At 34.7% G+C, this 14,109-nt stretch overlaps 1 long non-coding RNA gene across 1 annotated transcript; it reads right to left on the reverse strand.

Moving 5' to 3' along the window:
* Positions 3,320-6,120, reverse strand: LOC110264128. Its single transcript, XR_002349859.1, has 6 exons — positions 5,681-6,120; positions 4,819-5,354; positions 4,606-4,659; positions 3,930-4,071; positions 3,675-3,755; positions 3,320-3,551 (listed from the first exon to the last, which is right to left on the reverse strand). It is a non-coding gene; the product is annotated as an uncharacterized LOC110264128 (long non-coding RNA).

Genomic DNA, 14,109 nt, shown 5'->3' on the forward strand with positions numbered 1-14,109 from the left:
TAAAATTTATATTCAATTTAAACAAATTACGAAAGAAAGAAATTATATACTAATAAATTTAAATTTTTTTGTGAAAAATCGGTTCATACTATAAGCAATAAGGGATGAACGCTAAACCTTCAAGAATAGGAGAAGAGAGTTTTTGAACTTTAAATTCTTGATGTGAATTACAGAGATTGAAAATTTTGATTAGTAAATCTCAAATTGTTGATGTTATAAGTTTACCTATATATAGTGTGAATGTCCTAACTAACTATCCTACTTGGCATAAATACAATAAGCAGTTGCTAAAGTTACTAAAATAACTATTTAGTTAACTCTATCCATGTCAGCAAGTTAGTTATGTAGAAGAGTTTGAAGTGTGAGTAGAAAATGGTGAAATCTAAAGGCATGAAGTTGGTTCCACATCCCCTCTCCCCCCTCCCCTCCTCTCAAGGTTGAGCTTATGAAGGCCATATAAGCCAAGCATGGAGTGACAAGAAGAAAAGGGTGCAGGGGAGAGAACTTTAGTGAAGATATCAGCAATTTTGGTATAATGTGGAGATGGGAAGGAGCTTAATAACTTGTGCTTGAGCTTTGTTGCGCATTATATGGCAATTAGCTTCTATATGTTTGGTACATTTGTGGAACACTGGATTGACCGCGCGCAATATGCAATGTAGATTGACTGTCACAATAGATAGTTGTTGGTCTGAGGATTGAAATTTTGAAATCTTGAAGGATGAAGATGATCCATTGAGCTTCACATGTCAAGGAAGCCAAGGCTCTATACTTGGCTTCAGGAGAGGAGCGAGCAACGGTAACCTGTTTTTTACTCTTCCAAGTAATTAACGTAGTACACAAGAAAAAACAATAGCCGGATATGAATCTCCTTGTCTCAGGGCAGGTGGCCCAGTCACTATCTGAGAAGCCGATGAGTTGTAAATCTGATTCGGTCTTGAACAAAAGACCTTGGGCAGCAACAGATTTTAGATACTTCAGGACTCGTAGAGCGTCTTGAAAGTGTTTACTAGTGGGGCAATCAAGAAACTGACTTAGCTTTCTAACGGCAAAGCTAATTTCGGATCTTGTATTGGTTAGGTATAAGAGTTTTTCTAGCAATCTTCTGTATTCACTAGCATTTGGCATTGGGTCTCCAGATTCTTTAGAGAGATGAGAAGTGTAATTCATAGGAGTTTAACAACTTTTAGATCCAAGCATGCCATATTCTTCAAGCTAGTCTAGACAATATTTTCTTTGATACATTGCTATTTCTCTCTTGCTTCGAGCAAATTCAAAGCCGATAAAGAACTTTAATTCTCCAATGTCTTTGATTTTGAAGAGGTCATAAAGATGTTGCTTTAAAGCTGTGATTTCTCTATAGCAGTTTCCAGTAAGTACCAAGTCATCGACATAGAATATCATAGTTGTGAATCCAGAACCAGCAACCTTCATGAACAAACTATAATCATGTTTTGACTGAGTGTAGCCAAAGTGGACCAAAGTGTAAGCTAATTTTGAGTTCCACTGTTTGCTGGCTTACTTTAAGCCATAGAGTGACATCTCTAATTTGCATATTAGCTTTGGATTAGACACGTTCAAACCAGGGGGTAGTTTCAAATAGACTTCCTCTTCAAGGTCTCCATGTAAAAATGTTGTGTTCACATCCAACTGGTGGACGAACCAGTCTTTGGCGGCTGCAATGGCTATAAGAATCCTCAATGTGTTCATTTTTACAATGGGACTAAAGGTGTCGAAATAGTCCTGGCCTGGAACTTGGGTGAATCCTTTTGTTACCTGTCGAGCTTTGCACCTTTCAATACTTCCATCAGCCTTAAGCTTGGTCTTAAAAATTCACTTTCAACTGATTGCATGCTTGCCAGCTGGTAAAATAGTGAGTGACCAGGTTTGGTTTTCATCAAGGGCAGCAAGTTCTGATTTGATAGCCTCTTACCAACATGGATACATCATAGCCTCTTCATAAGTTTGGGGTCTCTGTTGGTGATCAAGCCAATGGAGTTTTTTTTTTTTGCATGTTTTGTTACAGGAGTATTTCGCTTTTATTTTTTTAACTACTAATAAATTCATATTAATGAAAATAAAGATTAAAGTTTGAAAGGAGAGGAAAGAGAAAAGAGAATAAAGAGAATAATAGATTACTTTATTAATGATTGTGTTATCTAAAGAACATCAAATTTCTACTCCTAACTGACTCAGCTAAGTTATATTTATAACTGACTCGATCTATTTGAATTTTAAAATATGGTTATAGTCTAGGGCATCCATAACAAATATATTTATAACACTCTTCCTTGAATATCTCTAGTGTAATATGTTAAAAATCTTACCAGAAAAAACTCAGAGTGGGATAAAAACCATGGTTGAGGAAAATAGTACATCCCATATTACTCCCCTGATAATTACATCACTTGATATCTCTTAGTCGGCACATCCCAATCTCATATACTAGCTTCTCAAATGTTGAAGTATGTAGTGCATTAGTAAACAAATCTTTTAAATTATAATTGGAACGAATTTGTTGAACGTCTATATCACCACTCTGTTGAAAATCATAAGAGTAGAAGAGTTTTGGTGAAATATGTTTTGTTTTATCTCCTTTGATATATCTCTCTTTTAGTTGATATATGCAAGTAGAGTTATCTTCGTCTATGACTATTGACATTTTCTTCATGGGTAAACCACACATACACAACTAGAAAATTACTTATTACAGATGGATTTACAGATGGATTCGGTCATCATCACAGATGAATTTTTGGTTACCGACAGATTTTGTCCCTCTGTAAAAGCCTCGTCGAAAATTATTTACCGACAGATTTTTTTGTCGGTAATTTACCGACAAAATTTTTCCCGTTACCGACAGAATTTTCCTCAGTAATGACCCCCCATTTTGCTAAAAAACCGTCAAATTTTCTGTCGGTAATTTACCGATAGATTTTTTTCGTTACCGACAGATTTTTTCTTGGTAATCGTCACTTTCATTTTGCTTAAACCGTTCAATTTTTTGACAGATTTTTCGTCGATAACTAGCATCATATTTTCTGACAGATTTTTCGCCAGTAATTGGAGCCTTGGGAAAGCATTTCCAAACTCTGAATATAGACAAAAAAAATCGTTTGTAAATCCGTCAGTAAGATAAAACAGAATTTTTTAAGATTTTTTTATTGTAAAATATACCTTTTTTCATACAAAATAAATATAAATTTAATGAATACAAATTTTTATCTAACTTATATTCGAACATTTATAATATTTTAAAAAATAAACATGTTTATTGTATTATCAAACTAAAAGAAAAGTACTATAATAAACAAGCAAGTCAATATAATTCAAAATATAAACAAAGTGTATTGATACATCAACTATAATCCTCAATGTATTATTCAACCATACTAAAACAATCAACTATACTAAATAGTATGTGAAACTAGTAATTCTTAGACACTGATCACAACTCAAGATGGCTTCCTTGGTCTTCAAGATTCAGCAGTGGCTGAAGCAGCCAAAGATATGGAGATTTGTGGGTATTGCTTCAACTGTGTTGCACTCCTCTGTTACAATAAAAACAATATAAAAATAAATTTATATTATTGCAATATATGATAACCAAGTACATAATGGTAAAGAGTGATAAAAATCACATAGATTATGAACTTCCCAATCTAGAAGGTTACCTTTCCTAATACTGGAGCCATTCCCATTATTACTGAAGCCAAAGCAGAACAAACATATTGTGAAGAATCTAATGACAACTCCTGCAAAAGTTATTCCAAAGTATTTAAACTTGTAAATATAGGTCACCTTTCAACTTTATATTACATTTTAATTTTGATCTACTAAAATTCAAACTGAAAAACGAACAGGAAGAAGAAAATAAGTAAAATTATGATCATATAAACAAAAGGGTAAATCCTAATTGACTCACTCACCTTTGATGTAACGCAAATCAAAGGGTATAAGCCTAGTCTCAGGGTAGTTGAAGCTCGAAACATTAAAGGTTTTGCCACTGCCACCAGCTTAATCAGTTGAAGAGAACACACAAAATGAAAATTTGAGCCTTTCTGCTTCCTTCTGAAAGATTTCAAATGATTATATCATACAACCACTAACCTCAAGTTAATGTGTAACGATTCATCTATGTCACTTAATACCAGGAAAGGAAGAGTAAAAAAAATACAAGGGCAGAAGAAAATGAGAACGAATAATAAGAAAATGTAAAACTCTTATATTATCTTGAAGCAAAGCAGTTCATACTAGTACTATTCACTTTCAGTAACCATTCCTAACAATGCACTATTCAAATATTGAATGAATTTCAAGAACAATTCTAAAATTCAAACGCAATATACATAATCCATGTTAAACTGTGTTTTTCTTTTGCATGAATTTCTTTAACAAGTTGAATTTGCCTTACCTCTTTCTTCAAACACAATGTACATAATGAAGTCTAAGCATTATTGCAAATATAAGCATCCCACTAAAAGTAATTGACATCACAACTAACCTCGGACCCAAACTTTGGGAGCTAGCATGAGTGCCAGAATTAGCAACAAAATCAAATAAGGACAAGAATCAAAAGCTGAGTTCCAGTGATCAAAATCATACCACATGCCAATCTTCCACCAGCATTTCCAATGCTCAAGTTGAGCTCCTTCCCACCTTCAAAAGCATAAGTAAAGTAAAATGCAAATTAGACTAAAGTAAATAATGCTCTAGTTGTGAGCAAGCAAGGAACTTATGATGTAAGTCCACCGTGACATGGCAACATATAAAACAAAAAAATGCACATTCATATACTGTTTACAAGGAAATGCTAACCTTTTCCAAGCTCATCCTCAAGCTTATGAACCACCAAGGCTCTTCCAACTACTGAATTAGGGCCAATCAGTGGTATCTACACAGAGAAAAGAAACACAAAAATGATTGAAAATTCAAATTAATACAAAAAAATAAAACTAAACAAAAGAAGGCACCTGATTGTCGACAATTGTTGCTTCTGCAACTCCTACATTTCAAACATAATGCACAGAATTGGGTCAATAGAACAATACCTTTGTCCAAGCATTTCTTATGTATTGAATTGCATGGTACTGCACAATTTCACTAGTCGTACCTAATCATTCCCTAATATATCCTTGGCTTCAGAGCTAAAATATAAGAGGATTAGAAAAAAAAATGCTTAAATCTTGTTCATGAGAAAAATATGCTTAAATGCAGGGTTTCTATACTGCTTTGATTTCGAATCTATTTTGGATTCCAAAGCCTTCATTATTCGCTTAGTTACAGATGCCTGCTGCAAAGAATAGTCTCCACCTTCAAATTCTCATAACAGTTGCTTCAAGGTGGACCGGTAGCTGCTACATTTATAGAATTCTAATTAGGTCAAATATGTGCACATCAACAAGATCTTGGCAAAATTTATAAAAATTATATGTTTAGTAAGTGATATCTCTTAACTACAAAATAAAGTATTGGTTTGCATAACTCCCTTATAGATAGATATAAGTCATATATTTAATAGTAATGAAAATTTTAGAAAGTGTAACTATAGAAGAAAAAATATATAGTAGTAAACAACATTTATCAACTGTCAAATTAAGATTGCTATCAAATATTAACAATTTGATAATAGGATAAACTTATTGGGATCAGTTATCAGAATGCCAAAATATTAACTTACTCATATAAAACCCTCACGAAATTAATCATATAGCTTGTTAAAGGATGGACTCCATCTGTTATTACAGTCTCTATAGCATCCTTTTCAACTATTTCTTTGAGATCTCCAAAGATCTCATTGGCCATTTGTGCAAGTTGTTTTGTAAAACGAAATACTGCTTCTTTTATTTTAGTGCAAACTTTGCCTCTAAAAAGTGTTTCAATATGCAAATTATCATGTAAAATAATTGATAAAGATTTCAACACATTGAAATATGCCTTGTGTTTTTCTAATAGGTTTAAAAAAGTGTAGAAAAAAAGGAATAATAAAAAGGAACTTATCAAGCAGATGAGGCAGAAGCTAATTGACTCTTATGGTTTGATGAGGCAAAATGACACCAAGAGGAAGCATCATTGGTGCATAATGCAAATTTGTTATGTCAAACTCGGATTCATTTGACATCGCTTTCCAGAATGGTAACTCTTTATACAAATTAATTTTTGACTTATCAGGTTAAATAACATAGGGAAAAAAATGAAAAACAAGGTTTGTAAGAACAGTATGAATCTTGTAGTTTCCATTTGATAATAACGTGAACAACGGGCTGCAATCTTGGCCCACCAAAGGTAAAAAAAAAATACCTGTAACACCTTACCATACAGGGTCTTATGCTTAAGTCATAATTTCGAGATGGCAAGGTATTACGACCTCTAGAATTAAAATTTAGTACGTATAGTAGTATGAATAATTGATTATAACTAGGAGCCTTTGTAGAAAAAGGGGTAAACAAAAATCGTAACTCGAAAGCGCAACACTCCGATCGATAACGTAACGAACAGGGATAAGCTAACGCGAGATTGTATATATACAAAAGAGTGTCAAAAACGGGAATATCAAAACTCAAATCCGGATGCGAAGATAACCGGTCCGAGCATAGCAATATATACATATAATAAAATAAGGAAACCCCAAAGAAAACCCAAAAGGACACAAAAACAGAGAACTTAGTCTCCAAAATCCCCTCTAAGAGGAGTCATCACAGTTTGTATTATTCAATGGAGATAAAAGTATCTACGCAAAACATATAAACCAAAACAGAGCCCCCAAGAACAAAGGATCTTCGTTAATCCGAAAGTCTCCAGCATGCCTCAACGAGAAGCCTCGCGTCCTGCATCTGAAAACCACAAAATCCGCATGGGTGAGAATCAGAGGTCTCCAGCATGGTAACAGTTCCCCATATATAACATGTAATAATAGAGGAAAGCCGAAGGCAATCCTAGGACTTCCTCCAGATAATATCAAAGCTTATAAACAAGCTAAACCATAAGTGGCAACTGACTAAAGATCCTTCTGTCTAACTAATACTTCCCTTTCCAATTCCTTCAGACCTCCCAACCACCAGCAGGAGTATAATGTAGCAAACACAACTAAATCAAACAAGAGATATACAAATAGGAACAGATAAGGCATTTAGACAATTAGCAAGTAATATGCATTCAAATAGGCAATCTCAAACAATTCATATAGTATGCATATGATGAATGCATGTCCCTAGTGGCTGATGATATCATCTGTCGGTTATAGATCCAACCCGACAAGTCCTGGTAGCTAACCATTGGACTGTCCCTCTGTCGTGTCTCCCCAACTCGAGTTATACTCAACAAATCGTGATCATAATCATGATCCATATTCATCACCATCACTGGTGAATATTTATGGGGGTGAGCTCATCCGGGGCTTTCACAGTGCTCAGCCACCTTGACGACATAGGGTCAAAAGAGCTTCGAGTCTCAACCTGGAGCACGTGGTGGCTAGCCACTGCTTCCTCCCAGGGAAACCCTCATCTCCGATAGTGGAAGCGCAAACATTCACAATTCATTCAATAGCATATATGCGTTTATACTTAGCCATAATCATGGCTCCGTCGTAACAAGGCAATGATCTAGCCATCCGGCTCACGATTAAATCCATAACCAGCCAATTCATTAACAATTACGGCCCTTCGGCCCATGACATAACAAGGACTTCCACCGCCATCCTCCGCATCTCACATAATCATCTTTGATCCTCATTGATCATTCATTTTTCCCTTGCTTCATTCGCAAGTTACCACATTCACTAGCTCCTTGTCTCATTGCTAGGCATATTATAATGATTTAAGACATAAGTGGTGAGATCGGAGGCTTAGAAGTATATATGAAATTTGGCTTTTAAAACTCAAAAATCAACTTTGGGATGAAAACAGGGCCACGCGTACGCGCACTCCACGCGCACGCGTGGATGGCCACAAAACTCATCGACGCACAAGCGTCATACGCGCGGACGCGCGGGTTGACAAATAGCCAAACGATGCGCACGCGTCAGTCACGCGTACGCGTGGGTGCTCTTGCGCCCCAGGCACAAAACTGGCACAATTCTGGCACAACTCTCGGAAAAATAGCTGGGCATTTGGTGCAACGCATCGACGCGCCCGTGCACACCACGCACACGCGTAGATGGTGCTTTCTTGAAGAACGGCACGTACGCGCCAAGTGCGCCTACGCGCAGAGGGTCATTATGCTAAAAATTTTCTAAGTTAAAAGCTGCAGAATTCCCAGATTCAACCCCCAATCTTCCGACGGACATAACTTTCTCATTTTAAATCGTTTTCAACCCGTTCTTCCAGCGGCGTGGACATCCCGGATCCAATTTCATTTCTAAATAAGTTTGGTACAAAACGGGGATCCGTAGTCCAAGTTATGTCCCATCAAAACATGCCCGAAAACCATGTTTTCATACAAAACCACAAGGTGCCATTTTCAAAACAAACCATTTTCAACTCTTTTCAAAATCAACCAAAACATGCTAATTTCGCCTTTTTCGAAATCAATCAAAATGTACCAAAATCAACATCAAGCCATTCTCAACTCACACATTGACACTTTACCAAAATTTCCAAAACCACCATCCAACCATTTTAACACTTCTCAGTCAAATGGCTAAAGGACAAACACAATATCATGTCATACATCCTTCCTCATCCCAATTTCCAATAATACCATTTCCAATCAAACATCATTATACATACTCATCATCATACTCACCATCAATATGGTACCACCCACCAATTCAACCTCAATCATTCATCAAGCTTATATCACAACATGCATTTTCTCATATATCACACAATCAAGGCATCAATATTCATAGTCACATATATGATCACATCATATATCTCAACCATTCAACAACATCATCAATTCAATGCCTATCTTAGGGCCTCTAGCCTAAGTATTTCCTACCACATTACATATTAGATACGAGAAACCGAGACCAATATACACAACCTAAGCCACAATCATCATACCTATACACAACATCTCAATACCCAATCATCATAGAACAACAAATTATACTAGGATTGAGAATCTTACCATACTCAAGGTCCAAGGAGACAAAATTAACCTTCTCCTTCAAGAGAGTTGGGCCCTATAACATCAAAGAGCCCAAAATCTCAACATTTCACCCATGAAACTCGAAAACAAGGGCTGGAATTTCAAAGAGCAAAACATAGCTTATCTCAAGATTGGTTGTATGAGTTTTGTAGAGCTCTCCGCGATGAACGCGTGGCCGCAAACGGTGCGGCAATCGGAGCTCTAGATCAAAAGTTATGGTGGTTTGAAGATCAAGTGAGAGATAGAAGTTTGAGAGAGTGTTCTTCCCCTCCCTCACTCCATTTCAGCGTGTGTGTGTAACAAATGAGGAGAGAGAGTACTGAAAACTAGGGTTTGGTTTAGTTTAGTTGGGCCAAGGGTCCACTTTGGGTCCGGTTGATCCGGTTTGGCCCGTTCGGTCCAATCTTGGTCCGATTTCTATAAAATTGGTACCAAAATTCTCGTCTCAATCTCCTCTATCATCTTTAGCCATAAAAATCACATTTTTGGCTTTCTAGAATAAATTCTCATTTATGGGTTAATTAGCCGTTAATTAACCGGTTTTACAATACCCCACCCAAATTTTCCAACAAAAATCCTATTCTTACTTTAAAAATTTTAACCATCCACTACATACTCAATTACCATCGTACCAACTTCTCCCCTAACCCTTCTCAGCACCGTCGTTGTTTCACCCTACCAGCCCCCTCACCGAACACTATCATCACTATCGAGTTTCTTCTCGCCGTCGCTGCCTCAATCACAAGCCACCCTTACTGGCGTCGCACTCTCCGTCACCGTTCCCTTTCACCGCCGCACTCCTTCTTCTCGCCATCGCTGCTTCACACATCAGCCACCATCACTGGCATCGCAGTCTCTCTCCTGGCTATACCCTCATTGTCGTACTCCTTCTTCTCGCCGTTGCTGCTTCACACTCTAGCCACTATCACCGGCGTCGGAACACCGCCGTCACCGCCAACTGCATCTATTAATGTTGCAAGTGTGAGGAGTGCATGAAGTTAGTCTCACATCAAAGAAAGCAAGGAAGAGTGAGGATTTTATATAAGATGAGAGACCCATTAACTTGACACCTTAAGGTTTTGAGTTGGATGTGGTGTCTTCTCATCTAATGTTCTCTCGCTTGATTCTTCTCCGAAGTCTCCCCGATGGTCGAGAGCTCCCCACGGTGGCCTAACAAGTGGTATCAGAGCCGATAATTAAGGAGTATTCAAGGTGAAGCATCGAAAGTCTTTCCGACAAAGGTGGTCTGGACAGTGTATCCCACGGTGTTTTGCGGCGGTATGATGGATGAATACTCGTGGCGGAGGAGCTAGAAAGAGGGAGAGTTGATGCTTGATGTGGAGACTCACACTTGAGGGGGAGATTGTTAATGTTGCAAGTGTGAGGAGTGCATGAAGTTAGTCCCACATCAAAGAAAGTAAGAAAGAGCGAGGAGTTTATAAGATGAGAGACCCATTAACTTGACACCTCAAGGTTTTGAGTTAGATGTGGTGTCTTCTCATCTTATGTTCTCTCGCTTGATTCCTCCTCGAAGTCTCCCTGATGGTCGAGAGCTCCCCACGGTGGCCTAACAGCATCAACATCTTTGACAAGGTAACGCGCAGGTTCTTTAGCAACATTTAACTTTAATAGGTTAGTTGATAGCTAGTGGTTCGAAATAGATGTTTATATATTTGAATAATTACCCTCGGTTATTTTGCAATAAAATGGGTGTGTTGTAAGTGTTTGATGGTTTTGTATGGAGATGGAGTTTTGAATGGTGAAGGCACTATTTTCTTTATTTTGGTTAGTGAAAAATACAAAAGTATATTTTAAAATAAAAGGCCAAACTTGCTACAAGTGATTCAACCTATTAAACTTAGGTTCGGCATTCATATTAATGAGACAGTGTATGATAGTTCACAGTTTAGATGGCTTAAAAACTATATATAGTAGTTAATGTTTGGATTCATATTTTCTACAAATTTAGATGTGCAATGCAACTTTCATCAATAACTTGTTGAGATTTCTAGAGTTTTGAAGATTTTATATCCAGTTAAATACATTAGATGCTATATGTTTTGTGACAAAATTATGACATGAAAAGATTTTATTGTTGAGAATATCTGCTTAATGAAGTGTTACTATCTTTTATACTTTTTCAAATAGAGGGGCTTAATTAGCATGAATAAGATGATTATCTGATCTCTATATGGCTCTAACAATTATGCTTTTCAATAATACATGTATCTTTCTATTAGCTTTATTTTTCTCCTTCTATGTTTATTTATGGTATTTTATTCCCTGTATGATTTTTCAATGTATGTAGCTTTTTTTTTCTTTTTGTATTCTTTTCTCTTATTGAATTTTTTTTTAAAAAGAAAAGGTACAGCTTAGCTTATTGGCAGTTATTGAATTGATATTTTTTGTGAATCTAGAACTCAGGTACTTAACGAAGGATCTTGGATTGAGATGTTATTTGAATTTATTGAATTCATGTTGTTCTCCTATACTTAAATTTGTTAAATTAGTGGATGCTTGTTCATTTTTTAAACCAATAATGTATATGACTAATACTATATATATTACTTTACTTACTCGAAATAAAATAGATGTTTAGTTTACTATGTATATGGTTAGTTGGTTTTCTTCAAAAAAAAAATGAATGTTTGTTTTGGTTACGTACTTGATCTTGTGCTTAATTTATTATGTGGATTGTAAGTTATTTAAATTATTGGTGAAATCTTATTTTAGTTGTGCTAGAATTAACATAATTTTATATGTTTCTCACTTTGGCTTGGGATTTTTTTTTTTAAAAAAAGGTATAGTTCAGCTTGGCATTTGTTGAACTGATATTCTTTGCGAATCTAGATCTCAAGTACTTACAAAGGATGTTTGATTGAGATGTTACTTGGATTTGTTGAATTCATGTTGTTTTCCTATACTTAAATTTTGCTGAACTAGTGGATATTTGTTCATCTTTTAGACCACTTTATATGGATGATGCTATACTACTTTATCTATTCGAAATAAGATGGATGTTTAGTTTACCATGTATACGGATGGTTGACATTATTTGTTTGTTGAATAATTAGAGTTTATTTATAAGACACCGGATTATGTTTTCTAGTCATAAACATATAAATGTTTCGTTCTTTTTTGAACTACTGTGATTCTGTTGTTGCAAAATCAGAAAAATTTGAGATAGATCCAATCTAATCAAATAGCCATCTACTTAATGATAAAAGTGACCATCCGCATACCTAATGAATTGAATATCCAGCATATTCTAATTGTATCTCCTTAAACCCAATCTAATTAAATAACCATTTGCATAAGAATTAAAATAACTATCCACATACCTAGTGAATTGAACATCCGGCATATTTTAATTGTTAAATACTTAAATCAAAATCCAATAAATTAAACATTTACCTAAGAATAAAAATAATCATCCACATACATAGTAAAATGAACATCCAACATATTATGGGTTGACCACAACTTCTATCATGCGCATTAAATTTTCTATTTATTAGATATTTAGAATAATAGAGGCATATGTTTTATAATTGATACATTTACATTCAATGTAAATGACCTAATTACGTAGAATTTAGCGAGTTAGTAACATGTTTGTGATAATAGGCCCGATGCCTTTAAAGTTTTTCATAAAGTCTTCAATCTTAATTACTTATATCTAAATGCCATAACTTAAATCTAACTTAAATTCAATCAACATTAAACTAAATTTAATCCAAACCATATAACAAAAAAAACACGTATAGAGCATATGCATGTAATAAGAAGCAAACTAAATAAAATACTAATAATATTTTGAAATAATAATCATCCACTTAAGGATGAAAATAACCTAAATTTTTATTTATTTGTAATTTACAATGTACGAATTTATCTAATAAGAGATGAATAAATATAATTATTATCTAAAATTTAAAAAGATTTTTTATAAATTATTGTGTATAGGATTATATTACACCTTGTTAAAAGTGCAAGAACTTAGAATTCAAAGTTATTATGGTGAGCCTTATTATACGGATAAAATATAATAGAATAATCGATTTGCATTAAAAATAAACATTTTATTTATACGAAAAATAAAATTTGCATGTAAAATCAAACTTCCAATGCATACTTTGTTGGATTGTTGACCCTTTATAACGCATAAATTTACATCTAAATGAGTAGAATGATCACTCATGTAGAAGGATAGAACATTAAAACTTCTTTCACCCATTGAGAACCCATCAACATTACAAAAATCAAGCTTTCAACCCAAAATACGTTAATGATGTTAGGATAGCATCCACGACATCGCTCTAGTTACCACGTGACAACAGCTGCAGCATCGGCGGTCCTATTGTCGTGAATCGGAGTGACGAATAAAACACGGAAACATGATGAAAACTCACATAGTAACTGTATGTAATCTGAATGTGTTTAGATATTAATTCTAATTTTTAAAATTTTAAAATTTAATAATAATTAATTAATTAAAATTTTAAATTTTAATTTTAATTTTATTTTTTTTAATTTATTATTCGTATTATTTGTTATATGTATTGCTTCTCTGTACTTTTTCATTATAATAATAGGGCCATGAGACACTCACGTAAACAATATTTACTTTTGTAATCAATTGTGATTAAACCATACATACCAACATTTGAGAATGATTCTAATGACTCTTTCTTGTGCCAGCTAGCATTCACATATGTTCTCATTAATAATTGATCTATGGGCTGTGGCTCAACAAGTATATGGTTGAATATTGTGACATATATACTTATTTATTTTTTCCTACTTTGCTGGACTAAGTTGCTTGGAGCTTATTGATTAAGTTTCTAGTTCTCCATCTCCATGTATCTTGGCTTCATATTAATTTCATAATAAATATCATTATACCCAAGCTTTTAGAGTTCAAATTTGAATTTTTTTTTTTTTGGTATCTATTCAAATTTGATTTATTTCCCTTACAATTGAACTAAAGTATTCTAATAATTCAATAATATATAT

Source organism: Arachis ipaensis, chromosome B06 (genome assembly GCF_000816755.2).
Source record: "Arachis ipaensis cultivar K30076 chromosome B06, Araip1.1, whole genome shotgun sequence".
Taxonomy (NCBI): domain Eukaryota; kingdom Viridiplantae; phylum Streptophyta; class Magnoliopsida; order Fabales; family Fabaceae; genus Arachis; species Arachis ipaensis.